Genomic DNA, 16,762 nt, shown 5'->3' on the forward strand with positions numbered 1-16,762 from the left:
TTCCATTGACAGTGGTCACATTTATCAACGCTTCTAGACTCTAGATGGTGTAACTCATTTCACCCTCCTAACAACCTTAGGAGATAGAGACTATTACTATCCTACATTGGCAGATGGGCAAACAGGCACAGATAAAGTGGGGAGACAGACAGAAAACAAGCAAACTGCCCCAGAGAGTAATCAGTTCCAAATTGTAATAAATAATCTGGTACTGAGATGAAGATAAACTTTGGCAAGATGGTCAGGGAGGGTCTTTCAGAGATTTGAAGGATGAGGAGGGTCCAGTCTTGGGAAGAGCAGGAGGAACAGCATCCTAGGCAGAGGGAACAGCCAGTGCAAAGGTCCTGAAGCTGGACTGTGCCTGATGTTTGCAAGGAACAGTGAGGAGGCTGGCATGGGTGGAATGGAGTGAGCAAGGGGTGCAGATGGAGGAGGTGAGGGCAGGGAGGTGATAGGGGCAGGCAGTGGGGGACCTTGTGGGCTGTGAGGAGGACTTGGGTTTTTACCCCAAGTGAGATATTGTCTATTTCCTCCACTGGACTCAACTCCTGGAGGGCAGGAATGTTTTAGCCTTTCTGTTTATTTCTGTGCCCCAGCCCTAAAAACAGCCTGGCACACAGATTGATGGCCTGAATGGGCTGGTTTCCTGCACCATATTTTACAACTGTTTTCCTTTGCCGCTCACAAGAACTCTCAGAGGTAGATGTGGTTGTACCCTTTTTGCAGATGGTAACAGTGAGCCTCTGAGTGACTTGTTCAAAGTCCCTCTCCTAATAGGTGGCAGGGCTGAGTGTGGCTCATGCCATGTCCAGCCCCTCCAGAGCCAGCAGTCTCATTTCACTCTACCTCCATCGAGTATGCAAGGCTTGAGCACCTACTGTGTACCTCAGATCAGCTAAGCGTTTGTGCACAGACCATCCCATTTGATTCTTCAAGATGAGGCTGTTTCCCAATTGCTTGGATGAGAAAACCAAGGTTAGACTGTCAATGGCTAGGTCAGGGTCACACTGCTAGGAAGGAGGACAAAATAGGTTCTGCAAACCTGCACTGGCCGCTGGGAAACTCCAAGCTTAATTTAGGTTCCTTGTTGAATTATTCATTCTCTTCCTCTCTTTTCTCCTATTTATGACTTCCGCCTTCTCATTTTGTTCCCTGAGTTAATGCCTTTTGTTTATATCTGCATCTTTGGACAGGAATGAATGAATCAATGGTTTTGGAAGAAAAAACCCCAAATTCTAAACTTGAGTCCTTTTGTGAGGATGAGGCCCTCTCCAAACACATACCTTGGAGAAATAAAACGCTTCCAACAGGTTCAGAATACAATAATTTTATGTGCAATCTTGTTTGGTGTCTTTGAGCCCTCCCACCCTCCGTGGTAATCTTTCCATTTTTCTCTTCTTTTTTTTCCTCTTCTCATTATCCCATTTTCAAGCACCAACTACAGGCCAGGCAGGCACAGTATCACACTTCATCCTTACACTCTCTTGTGAGCAGCGGCCACCTTGCCCCATTTCACAGATGGGAAACTGAGACCCAGAGAAGCAAACCCATTTTGCAGGTGGGAAAGCTGAGGCAGGGCCCCACACGGCAAGTTAGTGTTTGAGCTGGGGTTCCTCCTGTGGTTTGTCCTGCCTCAAGGGCAGCAGCTGATGGTAATTAGAAGAGATGTTTGTAAAGTGGTTACTCTGCAGGCAATGTTCCCTCACTCATTCCCTCATTCATGCAGCCAAGACACAGGGATCTCCAGGCCCCATGGAGATCCACACCCTAGCATGACCAGAATTAAATCAGGACAATGGCACAGAGAATGGAGCGTGGGGTGGCTGATGGTCATGGTCAAGGAAGGCTCCTCCCAGGAGCTGCAGGTTAAGCAGAGACAGGAAAAAAGAGAAGGGAAAGATCTTGGGGGAAGACTATTCCAGGTGAAGAAACAGCAGGGGCAAGGGCCCTGAGTCAGCAGTGAACAGATTGAAAGAACTGTAAGAAGCTGGCTTGGCTTAGGTATGGACACCTGGGGGCAGAGTGATGGGTGCGAACGCAGAGAAGTGGGCCCCCCAGAGGGGGCTGGATTTTACACGGAGGGCACTGGGAAGCCATGGCACTGGGGAGCCATGGCAGAGTTTAGAGCAGCACATGGCAAACACCATGGCCTTTGGGCCAAGCTCGGGCGGACCCGCGGACAGACGGGTAACCCAGGCTGACGCCGCCTCCCACGTGTAGCGCGAAGCCCCACGCCCCCACGTGCTCCCACAGCCCTTTAAACGCCCAGGGCCAGGTGACCTCGCCGAGCCGCCTCATTGGCCGAGGGGCGTGGCGACTGCGCGGCTGCGCAGTGACAGGCCCGGGCCGGCCCCGCCCCCAGCCGGCGGCGGCGGCGCTAGCGGAAGGGATGACGTCACCGGCTGGGGGGGCGCGCGAGCCGGCGCGAGGGGAGCGCGAGCCGCAGTGAGTGTCCTCGCGCCGCCCGCCCGGCAGCCCGGCCGGCGCGCGCACGCCGCGAGCCGCTGGCGCTCGGGCTCCGCTCGAATCCCATGCAACAGCCAGGATGTGAAGCGGGGCAGAGCCGGGGGAGCCCAGCCCAGCCAGCCTCCAGGTAAAGGGGGAAAAAAAGATCATGAATTCGATTTAAAAAAATGCGGGCGCTCCAATGGGGTTCTCGGAGGCAGCGGAGTGGGCAAAGCGCCGGCTTTGTGCCGGGGAAGCCTGCCCGGCCATTGTGCTTGGAGGATGCTCCGCTGCAGCCGGCTGCACGCCCAGCCGCTGAGCCCGGCAAGCTGCGTCCGAACAATGCCCCTGAGGGGCTGGGCCGGGGCAGACAGGGGCAGCGGGGAGGGCTCGGCGGGCGGGGTGGGGGGCTTCGCCGCGGCGGGGGAGGGGGCTGGGCTGGACTCGCCCGGAGCGCGGCGTTGGAAGCTGCCCAGCGCCGCCGGCTGCACCACCCCGGGCTGCGGGCGGGGCAAAGGCGCGGAGGGAGGACGCGCGTGTGTGGGGAGGGGGTGCTGGCTCCAGCGGCGCCCGGCCAGGCTCCCCGGCCGGGTCCCGGAGGCAGGGGGTGCTGTGCTGGGGGTGGGGGCCGCGCGGGCGCCCCGGAGTGGAGACCAGCCCGGGACAGTCGGCTCCAGGTGGGAGCGAGGGGATCACCGACTGGCCGGTGCGCCCAGGGCCGCTGCTGTGCCCGCCGCCTTCGCTCTCCAATCCCCCTCCCCTAGAGGACCCCCCTACTCAATGCTGTCTCCCCCTAGCGCCCTCCCGGCCTCATGTATCCTTTGGTGGGGAGCCTTCCTCTACCTTAGCCTTGCCCCACCCTATTGTGGCCCCAGCTCCCCCTCCCAGCTCCCCCAGGTGGGGCAAGGCAGCCCCCGGCCCCAGGGACTCTGGCGGACGGGCGGGCGCGCGCGCCCGGCCCCCGACCTCCCTTCGGAGCTGGGGGCCCCGTGGGGATCCCGGGAGAGGGGAAGCCGCCCCTGGAGCTGCCAGCCTCGCGGGTTCTGCACGCCCCGGGAGCCCCCTCGGGGGCTTGGGGGGGAGGGGCGGTGACGTCATTCCGGGGGGCGGAGCCGTCTGAACCAGGTTGAAGGGGGTGCGGGTGGGGGGCGCCGTGCCCGGAGGGAAGCCCCCCGAGTTCGAGCGCCCATACTCTGAGCGCAAGGGTTTTGTCCGGGTTGCGGCCAAGTTCACTGCTCCTTACGGAAATCACTCCCAAATTTAGAATTCCACCCTCCCCCCCTCAGCACACACACAAATCCTGGACACTTACCCCCACGAAACTCCCCCTAAATCAGAGAACTCTCCTTTGGCTGCTTTCTCTCCAAAAATCTCAAATCAGAGAATCCACCCCAAAGTGGAATCTTTTTTTCAGCCACACCCCCCCAAATCCCTCTTTAGTGATCCTTCCCCGATTTCAAATCCTCCTCTAGTAGCCCCCTAAATAAGCAGCTTTTGAGTGTCCTTTCCTCTGCAACCCTTCCTCAAATTTAGCCACCCGCTAGGGTCCTCATCCCCCAAATTAACAAACCTCCCCAGCGCCTTCATCTGGGGGTGCCTCCCCTCCCCCTCTCGGGCTCAACTGGGATTCCCCTGTCCCCCCATCTCCATCTGGGGGAGTCTTCATTCTGAGTGTGGGGCCCTTCTGCCTCTAGCCAAACCCCTGAAAAACCAGCCTGGCCCCCAGCTCGCGAAGAGGTGGGTGGGTGTCTGAGGTGTCCAGACCGGGTATTAGGACTCTGAGAAGCGGGGACAAAAGCCGGAGGGTCCCCGAGGGTCCCGAGGACAGGGACCCACCTGCTCTGGGCTCCCATTGGTCTCCCCGCGCCCCCCCTCCCCAGGACTTTGGCTGCCGGGGTTCTGTTCTTCCCTTGATGTTCCCCATTGTTGCTGTTGCTGGGGTGCAGGGGGCAAGGGTTCCTTTTGTTTGGGGTGCCCTGCTTCCCCCTCTGAGCCACCTTGCGCCAGTGAGAAGAGAGAGCCAGCCCGCGCCTCGACTCCTGTGATACCAGCCGCCGCTGCTGGAGCTTTTATTAATCGCTGAGGGACTCTGTCGATTCTACCATTTGCATAGCTCCCCTCCCCCTCCCAGGGTCCCCTTCCTTTGTGCCCCCTCCCCCTGCCAATCTCGCCTACCTTCTGTCCCTCAGCTCTCTTCTTCCTCTGCCAGCTGATACTTTGGCTGCGGAAGGCAGGCAGCTGGGGCTGGGGGGCGGCTGCTTCCCACCCCCCAATCCTAGAGCCCACCAACTTGGGCCTGGGTCTCTGGCTGGCTCCCCTTACCCGCCCCCGACAATGCCCTCCGAGAGGCATCTCTTGATGCCTGCTGTTGTGTCTCCATTCTTCCCCCTCCAGAAAGCTTCGTCTTGCCCTGTGCCCGGGCCTGGGGGGCACCTTCACCATGACGGTGCACTTCTGCCTGGGGCCCCGGCCCCACCAGCCCCCTGGGGGCAGCCACCCGCCATACTTGATTGCCCTGAGAGTTTGGTATAATTGGGCACAGGCAAACAAAACGTCGTGGGAGACCCGGCCTGCCTGGTGAGCTCATACGCTTTTCTATTCCTGCCACCTAGCCGATGACATCGGCCCCCCAGGGGGGGACGGGGGCTGGTGCTGTCCTGTCGGTGGCCATCCTGCGAGGAGAGGCCACGCCTGGCCCACTCCTCACCCTCTGCGGGGACAGGGGGATGGGTCATTCTGGTGTGGCCGGGGTGTGGCGTTGGAGGGCGCTGCTGGGGTGTGGGCTGGGCTCCTTGGGGGAACCCTCCTCCCCCAGGGGCCCTGGCCTTGTGGTGGGCACAGAAAGAGGAGCACTGCCAGCCAGGCGCCTGCCTGCTGCCTGCACAGGAATCATCGCCCACTGACCGTGCTTCTGTTTCTAGCCCCTTGCAGCATTCCAAGCACCTTTCTTTTTTCCCTGCTTCCCAGGGGATCCCGGGCATCTTCACATATCCGTGGGCCGCGTTCAGAGATATGGGGCATTTTTTTCCCAACACTGGGGCTGTGGTTCTGGGCCGAGGTGTCAGGAGCAGGTGGAAGGGGAGAAGCTCCCTGGATGTCAGGGATTTAGTGGTGGCATCTGGGGGGACAATTCTGCAGCCATCACTGTGCGCTCATTTTCTTCTTTGGGCTGCTCAGAGCGTGGGGCTTTGCCTGGTATTCCCTAGACCCGGGACGGATTGGGGAGACAGATCCACTTCCCCTCAGCAAACGGCTTTCCAGGGGTGACTCGATTTCCCTTCCTGCCTTCTGGGTTGGCACTGAACAGCCTGTTGCAGGTTTTGGAGCACAGCACACCTCCAGCTGCCGCTCCCAGGAGCCAGGCGCTGGGAGACCTGTGGCTTCGCTGATTACTCCACCAAACAATGGTCAGCGAGGTGGCCCGGAAGGGGCAGGCAGGAACGGGCAGGGACTACGTGGCTCTGAGGCGCGGCACCCGGGAGCCCCGGGTTCACCTGCTTCGCGTGACTTTAGTGTAGCCATTGCATATGGGGGGAGTGGGGGGGCATTGAGAGACTTCAGGATGGGGAGGAAAACCCTAAAAATAAAGACGGATATTTATAAACCTGGCAGGTTTGGGGAATAATTGACAAAGCTTAATGTTTGCAGCTGAAAGCTATCCCCGCCCCCCCCCCCGCCCCTGAGATGGAGCTGCATTAGGTTCCATTTGTAGAGTCATCTGGAGCCTGAGAAAGGTCCTTGGGAAGTGCAGTGGGCTTGGCCAGCACGTTGCGGGCCGTGGCTTCCTTTCTGGGTGTAGAGGGAGGGCTTGTGCTTCTGGAAAGAGGCAGGGGGCCTAGGCAGGGGCGCTGAGATGCCACCCCGCTTTCCTCTGCACCTAGGACAGCCTCCTGGCACACCCTCCGTGGGTGGGTGGCCCGTTTCCCAGAATTTGCAAGGAGGAGGTGCCCCTCTCTGCCCTTGCCCTGTCCTTCCCCGCTACAAAAGATGCCCGGCGGGTGTGTGTGGAGAGACCCCAGCTGCCGGCCAGGCAGGGGGGCTCAGCCTCCAGTGGGGACAGGGGGCAAGATCCAGGTGCCAAGCTGACAAAACCCCGTGTGTGTCCGTGGACAAAAGTCACACCACTGCTCTGGGGAGAATGAGGGCTTTTCAGATGGTTTCAAACATTTTGTCTCACTTCAGTCTGGAACCAGAAAGCTCCTGGCTTATAGCCGGAGAAGATGGGGTGTTGGAAGGGGGTGAAATTCAAGCGCATGTCAGCCTGTCACCAGGAGGACGGACAGCCCGGAGGTAGGCAGATCTTAGCTTGAGATGCACAGGAAGTGGTGACACCTGGGTCTGCTGACCCAGCGGTCCAACTTGTTACCCCCTCTGGCCTTCTAGAAGCTCACGGGTTTCGAGTGTGGTTTGTGGGGTTTTTCCCCCTTCTCTCTTTTTTCTCTAAGGAAAGAAAGGCACACACACACACACACACACACACACACACAAAGGGGAAAAAAAAAGAACCCCGACGTACCATTTCTGTCTTGTCTCTGATATTTCAGAAGCGTTGTCGGGGGGCGGGGGGCGGGGTGTTGTGTAGGGGGAGCATGAAAAAAATCAATTGGCTTACACTTCTGCAAAGGCGAAAATTAACGAGCGGGTGGGAGTGACTCACGGACAGGCCCCGACTTTCGTGTTGCTTTATTTTTGTCTCTCTTCTCTCTCCCCTCCTCTGAGGAGCTGCCGGTGCCCCTGCCCCTCCCCCCTGGTCTGGCCAGGCTGGACCTGGGGGTTGGTGCTATTCCGGGCTGGCCCTGGAATCCCTCTCCTGTTCTCAGAATCGAGGCGCCCTCCCAGTCCTGCGGAGGCCAAAAGGATTCCAGACCTGAAAACACACCGAGGTTTCTTTCCCCGGAGATCCCCATACTCATTCCCATGGATTCCACCCTGATCTGAGGCTTCGAGCTTGGGTTTCTGGGTCACAGTGACCCCGCTCCCATAAATACCCTTTTTTTGAAGGGGCAGATTTTCTCCAGAACTCCCTGGATGGTCCCTGCGGCTTTTGAGTTTTTTCGGTTTGTTTTTTGAACTCTTTGCTGTTACATCAGTCCCCTGTAGGAAGGCCAGGCGTTTGCTCCTAGGGAAACTGAAAATCCCGATTTTTTTGTTTCCTGGTTCTCTCCTTCCTCTCTCCCTCTCTGTGTGGCATCGCCTCTGCCCTTTAACCTCTCCGTGTGGGAGCCTCCTCACTTACAAAATGAGGTTATGCCTCTGGCTTCGGGGTGGGGGGGCCTGATTTCCAGCACCCACCCTGCTGTGCATACTTGGGCTGGTTGGTTGACCTCTCTGTGCTCCTTCATCTCTAAGATCAGAGCAATCACAGCCTGCTTCATGGCAAGCCTGGACAGGAGATGCTGTAGGTAAAGTGCCTCCCTCAGCTCTTGGACGTGTCATCGGTTGCTGGCTGCATCTGTCTTATGACGCCCGGCCCCCGAATGGTGTCGCAGCCTCAGTGCCAGAGGCCTGGGACCCTCGGATGGAGGCAGGCCAGGTGGAGAGGGGCCGGGAAGATGCTCTATTGTCGTGCTGTCGTGTGGGTAATTGAGTGTTGGTGGAAATTCAGGGGTTCTGGGGAAGGGAGGTCGATGCGTCTGTGTGTGTATAATTTAATGCCACTTATAATTAACCCTGTGATCAGCAAATGAGGGGATGTCGGGGGATAATAATGGCTGCTCTGACTTATTTGGAGTTGGTGCCTGTGCCAGGTCCTACGCTGAGTAAGCACCTTAAGAGCATGCTCGGAACCCCATTTTGCAGAAGGGAAACTGAGGCACAGAGAGAGGTCTTCACTGGCCTGAGGTCACACAGTCCACAAGTGACAGAACTGGAAATCTTACCCAGGACTAGTGTCTGCCAGAACCTGAAGTCTTAACCCCTGGGAAGGAGCCAGGGCTCTGCCGCATTGTCAAAGAAGTAGCTTTGATGACGGTTCACGTGCTGGGTGAGAGTCACTGTGGAGACTCCGGGGCTCCCACCTGCCTTCCTCAGAGGGTAAGAGTATGGACGCTGGTCCGAGGTTGCTTGGTTTCAAATCCAGGCTCTGCCACTCGCTGGCTGTGTGACCTGGGGCAAGTTGCCCAACCTTTCTGTGCTTCCATGGTCACATCTGTAAAATGGAGAGTAATGCTATCCACCTCATAGCTTTGTTGGGAGGATTAAATGAGTTAATGCGTGTAAAGTGATGTGTTGATCCATAGCCAGACCTGCCTGGTGGGGGCTCCCCAGCAGCACCCCCCAACCCTCAGCCCCTCACGGGGTCTAGCATGGGAGAAATGTTAGGATGACTCAGCCACTGCAAACTGGGGCGTTCCCCGTCACTGGCTGCCTAATCAAGGCCGCCCCACTTGTGCAGCAGGACCGGGCCAGGGCCTGGCAGGATCTGAGCCATAGGAAGCCAGGCAAGGCAGGCGGAGAGGGCAGGTGGCTCCCGCACTCCTGAGACCTCAGACAGTGGCCCCCCGACTTCCAGAGCTATGGTGGATCTGGGTGAGTGCCTGGGGGGAGGTTCGGGACAATTCAGGGACGTGTGGGCTCAGCTTTGACTCGGGCCCTGCTGAGAGGTGCTCAGGAAAGCAGTCAGTTTATAAGCTTGGTGTGTGAGCCTTCATTCATTCATTTTCCAATTCATTCGTTCATTCAATCAATCAGTATTTGTTGAATACCGGCGGCCAGAGAACTCAAGAGCCAGACTCTGGGTTCAAATCCCAGCTCTGCTGCTCACCAGCTGTGGGGCCTCAGACTATTTATGTAGACCAGCTGTGGAGCCTTGGACTAGTTATGTAGCTGCTGTGTGCCTCAGTTTCCTCATCTGTAAAATGGGTGCTTTGGTGTTGCTTTACTCATGAACAAATACATGCCAGGTAGACAGAAAGCGCTTTGTACATTCTTTTCCTTTCTTTTTGTAAATAAAAGCAAATGAAAGTCGAATTCTGGGGATACAGCTGTAAACAAGGCAGGCTCAGTCCTCCATCCCCTGGACCCTGCAGTCTATTGGGAGAGACTGAATACATAAATAAGCTAAGCAAGAAAAATATCGGCTGCAGTAGGGCTCTGCAGAGACTGGAAATCCCATGGCCCCCGGCAGGTCACCAGGCCACTATTTTGTCTGGGGGTGGGGATCAGGGGGACCTTTCTGAGTTGAACAGGTATTGGGAACAGCAGGTGCAAATCTGGGAGGTGGAGCATCTTCAGCTGTGTGGCAGGAGGTGAGGGAAGCAGAAGCAAGAGGTGGGTGACCACATGGGGTCCCGACACTGAGGAGTTCACATTGCAGTTTCCACACGTACAGCTAGAGTTTGCTGAAAGCCCCAGAGCTTGGGTGCAGAGTGGAGACCTGGAAACTGGGGAAACACCTCTTGGAACAACTGTCATGCCGAGGCCCAGAGAGGGAGAGGAACTTGCCCAAAGCCACACAGCCACGCCTGCCTGCCTGCCTGCCCAGCTGGACCTCGCACTAGAAGGGTGGGCTGGATGTCTTCACACCAGTCCAGAGAGGGTAACATGACAGAACAAACGTTTGGATACCAAGGGGGAAAGGGATGAATTGGGAGATTGGGATTGACATATATACACTATTGATACTGTGTATAAAGTAGATAACTAATGAGAACCTACTGTATAGCACAGGGAGCTCTACTCAGTACTCTGCGGTGACCTAAATGGGAAGGAAATCCAGAAAAGAGGGGATATATGTATATGTATAGCTGATTCACTTTGCTGTACAGTGGAAACTAACACAACATTGTAAAGCAACTATACTCCACTAGAAATTAAAAAAAAAAAAAAGACATGGCAGAAATGTCATTCTCAAACCCCAGTGCCCATCAGGGCTGGACAGGTCATGCCAAGGGGTGGTGGGCACCAGACGGGCAGCCCTGAATGGCTCCACAGCCAGATCTGCTTGGTTTTCCAAGATAAACCAGAAATCTAGATTTTTTTTTTACATGAAATGGCCCTATTTTTTCATTCTTTGATCGTTCTTCTCCTTACAACACCTCCGTTTGCCAGTTGTGTGGACTCGACACCTCACTTGTGGTCCCCAAGCCTCAGTTTCCCAGGCTGTAAAATGGATTGAAGAATCACAGCCACCTTGAGGGGTTATTTGGAGGCAGCGGCGTGATTATTCACGGGGAGGGCTGAGAACAGGGCCTGGGCCAGCAGCTGCGCTCGATAAACGTTGGCTCTGATTATATTAATATTGGTCATAATGATAAACTTAAACGCTACACGGAAGGAAGCCGGCTCATCCCACGGGGCAGGGCTGTGAATTATCTTCTTGCTGCAGGACCCGTTCCTCGCCTCCTGTCTTTTCCGGAAATACCTGTTTGCTCTCGGGGCTGGGGCACCGGGTCACCTGCGTTATCAGTAGAGTTCATTACAGTGGCTCTCAACCAGGGGCGATTTCGCTCCTCCAGGGGACACAGGGCGATGTCTGGGGACATCTGTGGTCATCACGACTGGGGGCTCTCCTGGCATCGAGCAGGTGGGGCCAGGGATGCTGCTCAACATCCCGCAGCGCCCAGGATGGCCCTCCACAGAGAATGATTAGGTTCTAAATGTCAGTAATGCTGAGCCTTAGAAAACCTGATTTGTGCTCCAGACCCCAGTGGTGAGAGAAATCAGGCAGCCGGGCCATTGGCTTGTCCATGAACGCCCGCCTCCCATGCCTTGCACCGTCTTGCTGGACTCAAATGCCGAGATTGCTAACGGGTTCCCGCTGCCCACCTGTCCCGGCCCCACGGCCCAGTTGATTATCACAAGCGTGTAATTGCCCCTGATGTATGGATTCTAGAAGCACGAATGGCTGGGGTTTCTGGTGACAGTGCTGGATCTGGGAGATGGAGGGGCTGCTGCGGGCAGGTCTTTCCCCTTTTTCCCCACCTGGCCTTTGGAGGCCGGAGCACTAAGTTCAAATCCTGGTACAGGCCCTCCCTGGTTGTGTGAGGTGACCCCTTATTCCCTCCCCCCAGCCTCGCTTTTCTCATCCATGAAATGGGGATACATCTTGCCTGCTGTGTCATTGGGAGTTAAATGCTGTCACGTTGATATGGGACCTGGGACCCAGGGTACACAAGCAGGGACTAAATGACTGTGCTCTCCCATCCCCCATCTTCATGAACCGCTGGGGGAGATGTGGATGGAGCTCCACACCCACAATTTCCCAAAGAACTGCAACGGAGGAGAAATAACCCAAACAGGCATGAAGTCCCCGTCATGGAGCCTACACTGCGTGTCTGGCCCTGGGCTCCGGCTTCACTCAAACTTTCTCCTTTCATCCTTAGAACAGCCCTGAGAGGTGGCAGCTGTCGCCCCACCTGGCAGATGGGGAAACTGAGGTACGGAGTGAGGATGAGAAACTGGCACGCTGGAGCCTTTTCCTGGGGCTGCCTGTGTGCCCACAGGTGAACTGAGGTGGCATTTCTGTGCTTGTGGAGGTTCAGTGGGTCTTTACTTGGTTGAATGATCTGCTCTTGCTTTCTTGAAATTCTTAATAATTTTTACACAAGGAGGCTCTGCGGTTTCATTTTGCCCAGCTGGAGCACATAGCAATTATGGAGCCAGAAGGTTGGTCGCAGAAGGAGGGACATGTTGTCGGCTGGTCTGGATCTGAGATATGTTTTTGCCTCTTACGAGCTGTGTGACTTCAGGGAAGTTGCACCCAAACCCTGCTTGCCAGCCAGTCCCCTGCTGGCTTCTCCACCCACTCCCTCCTCACTCATTCTGTGCCAACCACCTTGACCTTCCTTCTTCTCCCACTTCCAGGCTTTCGTCCTTGCTGTTTCCTCCGCCAGGAGCTCCATTTCTGGCCAGGCCAACCCTATCCAGCCAGTGTTCCCCGGCACTCTTTTTATTTTACTTCTTCAGTTGCTATTTTGCGGTTTGTCTGCCCCCCTTTTCAGGATGGGAGCTCCACCTGGCTCCCTCTCCCCAGACCAGCCACCCTGGTTTTTGAGAGCCACTGCCCTCCTGCACTAGAACCAGCGTGTCTAATTGTCCAGATTAGGCGGGTCATGGTGGCTGGGAAAGCCCCACATCAGGCAGCTGAAACGCCCTGACTCAGTTCCCACTGCCCTGGGCAGGGAGGCTAGGAGACCAAGTCCCCAGTGGAGATGCTGTGTGACTTCGGCCACTCGCTTGCCTTCATGAGTCTCTGCATGTCTGAGCTGCTTGGCGCAGAAGCCGTGATGATTGGCTGTTGAGAGCCAGGGGCCCTGAGGACAGGTGTCATGGGGTCAGGGAACCCTGAAACAGTCCATGAGGTTTCTTGTCTCCTGGGGAGGAGGTGAGAAGCCCAAAGGAGCAGGGAACCCCCAAAGGGCATAGTAACTGGGCCAGGGGATTTTTAAGACTCAAGTAGCCCTGATGTTCATTTGACACCGTGTGCATCCGGCCAGATAGGTAGAAAAGTCACTTAGGAGCCCCCAGGAATGGGCCAGGCTTTCTTTGAGGGATTGAATTGGATGTCTGAATAACCCACGTGTGAGTCTTGGCCTCACGCACAGCATGACCCTGGGCCAGCGGATTCTCCTGCCTGGGCCTCAGTCTCCTTGTCTTAAAATGGGAGTAAGACTGTCTCTTGAATGATTAGAAAGATCCGAACCGAGTGTGCTTGGAAAGTGCTGACATGGCAAAGATGTAACTGGCTAAACATCATACAATACGGCATGATGATGAATGCCTTCTGGGGGCAAATTGGGGGACCTGCATACAGAGCTTTGGGGGACAAAGGGTTTGGGGGTCCTGGGAGCAGCAGGGCCCAAGTCTGGCTTCTCCCAGGGGTGTCAAGTCTCCTGCTGCAGTGCTGAGAGCAGGCTGGCAGGAGGCCTGCCCCAGGACCACCTGAGCCGCGGTGGGGAAACCGAGTCACACCTGTGTGGCCAGAGCCCTCGACAGGTGCAGGGGGTCAGTTCTGACCTTCTAGTTCTGTGCCTCAGTCACCCTGTGGGCTGCATCGAGGCCTCTGGACTCCCCATCCAGTGCTCTCCCCGACATCACCCAAATTTCAGTCACTCACTTTGACGTGTGCCTTTTGCCCCATCTACCTGGTCCTCCTAGTGACTTGGTAGTTTTCTTGAAACCCATTCTCTTTGAAAACTTAAAGGAGAAAAATTTGTCTTACTGTCATGAATGGGCAACCTGGTATGTCCTTGACATAAGAAGGCAGAACCTTTGAAGTAAATGTGATGAGAACCAAAAGAAAAAAGAAAAAAAAATTGACATTAAATCATCCTGCTGCCGCCCACAGGCATAGAGCAGAGGCCAAGGGCTACTGAGGCGTTAAAGCCCAGTTAGCACCCACCGGAGACTTCCAACCTTGAGAAGGCTGGAAAAAGCCGGGGAGGGGGATGGCGCCCTTGCTGGTCGAATCCGTGTGGCTGAACATGGCTAGAACTGTTTGGGGGTCTCCACCTTCGGACCGGGGTGTTAGGACTTTCTTGTGTGTGTCTTGAGTATTCCTTCTCAACAGCCTGGGGAGAAGGTTATTTCTCCCTGAATTCAATTAATGAGCCTATTAAAAACTATTTATTTTCCCTGACAGTTGTTTACTGAGGAGAAGGAGATGAATTGGCTGGACATCCTCACCAGGCAGGCGCAAGGTGGGACGGGAGATGCCTGGTGCCTTGGGCCCAGGTGCTTAGCGAGCACAGACCATAGGTGGGGTCCTGCCTTCCGAGGGGCCCCTGGAAAGACGGAGCCTGAACTTGGTCTGCGGCCAGTTTCTGACCTTGGGGTATTTGGGGAGGCGGAGCCTGGGATGAATGAAAAGCATCCTGGCGTGGAGGCGGGGGGCTGGCCCTGATAACATCTGTCTTCTCTATGCAGGCCAAAGTCTCTCAGATACACTGGTTTAAAAGTAAGACCTAACCCCATCGGGCTACATGTTTTTGGTGGGGTCTCCCAATATCCCATCTTTCTCCTCCACAGCAATTGAACGCTTTGACTTATCTGGGCACATAGCCACCTGGTGAAAAAAAAAAACAAACAAACATTTCCCATTGTACCTTGCAGCTGTCTGTGCTATATGATTCAGTTCTGACCAGTGGGATAAATGAACAGAATTTCCTGGAAATGCCTTCAAAGGGAGGTAGCACATGCTTCCTTCTCCCCACCCCCAGCTGGAATACGGAGGTGATGGTAGGCACCCAGGCATCCATTTTGGACCATGAGGCAGGTATCAGTGATAAGAATGGGGGATCAAAGAGATGGAAGGAGCCTGGACCCTGATGATTATGGGGTGGGCAAAACAGCCCTGAAAGGACGACCTGGGAGCTTCTTTTATGTGAAGATGCCTCTCTTGTGACTTTTCGGCATCCGCAGCCCAACTTGATCCTAATAGCGGCAGTAGGTGAGCCTCAGGACACAGTGCTTTTCTTCCTTCTCTCCTCGGGTCTCTGCTCATTTTTAAGTGAGGCTTCCCCTGACCTCCCTGTGAAGATTTGCAAAGTTATTACTTGCGAAACGATTTGTAAGAGTGTTATTTGCAAATCCACCTCTCTACCTGGCCACCATCTTCCCCTCGCCTGCTCTGCTTTTACTGGAATTGCTGTCGCCATCTCCATGTCTTATGCCTTTTACGTGTCATCCACCTCCTTTTCGGCCGTCTCCTCTGCTGTGTCCACAGCAGCGCCTGTGCACAGTAGGGCCCCGTGCACGTTTTGCACCCACAGATCTCTGTTCACAGGGCAAGAAATGAGGCTCTGAGATGCCTGAGGTCCTCCAGCTGGCTGGTGGCAACGCCTGCATTGGCACCAACCAAGCAGGTGGCTCCCGAGTTCTCCCTTTTCACTCGCCTCTCCCCCTCCCCCTGCAGTCGGCCAGTTCGGGCCACCCAGCGCTGCTCCTGATCCTTCCTCCCGCCCCCATGTTCTCACCTCGGCCTCCAGAAATAGCCCCTTTAAAATAGCCGTGTCCCTGCATTCTGGGGCTTCTGCCTGCCCACGGACGTGATGCCGTGCTGACGGTCCAGCCTCTTTATTGCTGTGGGATTTTTAAAAATACAGTTGGTGTTAGGTGTTCCCCACCCCCATTTTTACGCCTGAAGAAGCCCAGCCACCCACAGGCTGTTTCCATCCTGACACTTGTCATTTGGGGTTTCGCACTGTGTGTCCCTGTGGATCCTGATCCTCCATCGCGGCCAAGGGGTGTCTGGTTTGCAGAGCCGAGAGCTTCCACTGCAGGCTCACGCCAGCCCACAGTTCCAAGTCTGGTCAGGAAGCCCTGGGTCCGAGTCCCAGGGCTGCCTCTTGCTGGCTGTGTGGCCTCAGGCATGTGGAGCAACTTCTCTGGGCCTCGGTTCACCAGTCTGTGAAATGGGGACATCTCGGGACTCAGGCACATGGCTGAAGTTCTCTGAGCCTCAGTATACCCACCTGGAAATAAGACCCCTGATGGTTTTTCACTCAGGCCAGCACACAGTGGGTGTTCTTGAGCTGTGAGCCGACCTCGTTATAGCACTCGGGCCACCTCTGAAACGGCCTCCATTACCCATCCCAGGGAAGGATGGAGTGAATTTGGTGCCAGGTCTGGGCACTGCCGCTTCTGGGAACCTTCAGGAAATCACTTCCTCCCTCGGGGACTCAGTTTTTCTCATCTGTAGAATGGGGCATGTTACCAGATTGTTGGAGGGTGGCTGAGGCATAAGGTACACTCGCTGTTTCCCCCTCCCCCACCAGGCCAAGGACACAGCAAATGGTCCGTAGGTGTTGCAGCTGTTTTCCTGCCGTGTTTTATACTTGTATTCATTGAGACCATGTAGATTAGTGGTTAAGAACCAGACTCTAGGACCAGATGGCTTGGGTTCGAGTCCCAGCTCTATTCCTCGTCTGCTGTGATTTCACCTCCCGGCCTCAGTGTCCCCATCTGTAAAACAGGGAAAATGATGACCCCACCCTCCCAGGGTCCTTGGGAGGATCCGATGAGTTAGCAAGGGTGAAGCCTTACTGCTGGGCTCAGAGTGAGGGTGACACGGCGCCCCTACATAATACGTCTATTCCCTAAATAGTCATCAGGCACCTTCCAGAGTGGCACCTCTTCCTGGCAGCGGGATCAGGGAGATGGATGCTTCTCGAGTCGATCTGTTTGTTTGGCTTGGAGGTGCTGGCTCAACCTCTGGGGCTTCCCTTCCAACGGGGCAGGGATTAAACTGCCCGGAGGAACATGCCCATCCCAGGCCACAGGCACTACGGAGGCCGCCCCTGCTTCCTGCATTTTCTCAGCAGGTGTTGGCTGGAGGCTCAGGAAAGGGGGCAGAGGGCAGAGTCCAGGGATAGCTCAG

General features: G+C 55.8%; 1 protein-coding gene across 6 annotated transcripts in view; it reads left to right on the plus strand.

Moving 5' to 3' along the window:
* The first annotated feature begins 2,444 nt into the window (after positions 1-2,444).
* PTPRS (protein tyrosine phosphatase receptor type S) overlaps positions 2,445-16,762 on the plus strand; it is a 102,609-nt gene continuing 88,291 nt past the window's right edge. For all 6 annotated transcript variants that reach the window (XM_081233483.1, XM_081233486.1, XM_081233485.1 and 3 more), the window contains exon 1: positions 2,445-2,593. The gene's annotated coding sequence lies outside the window, so the exon portion shown is untranslated. The remainder of the gene's footprint in view (positions 2,594-16,762) is intronic.

Source organism: Mesoplodon bidens (genome assembly GCF_964165515.1).
Source record: "Mesoplodon bidens genome assembly, chromosome: 4".
Taxonomy (NCBI): Eukaryota; Metazoa; Chordata; class Mammalia; order Artiodactyla; family Ziphiidae; genus Mesoplodon; species Mesoplodon bidens.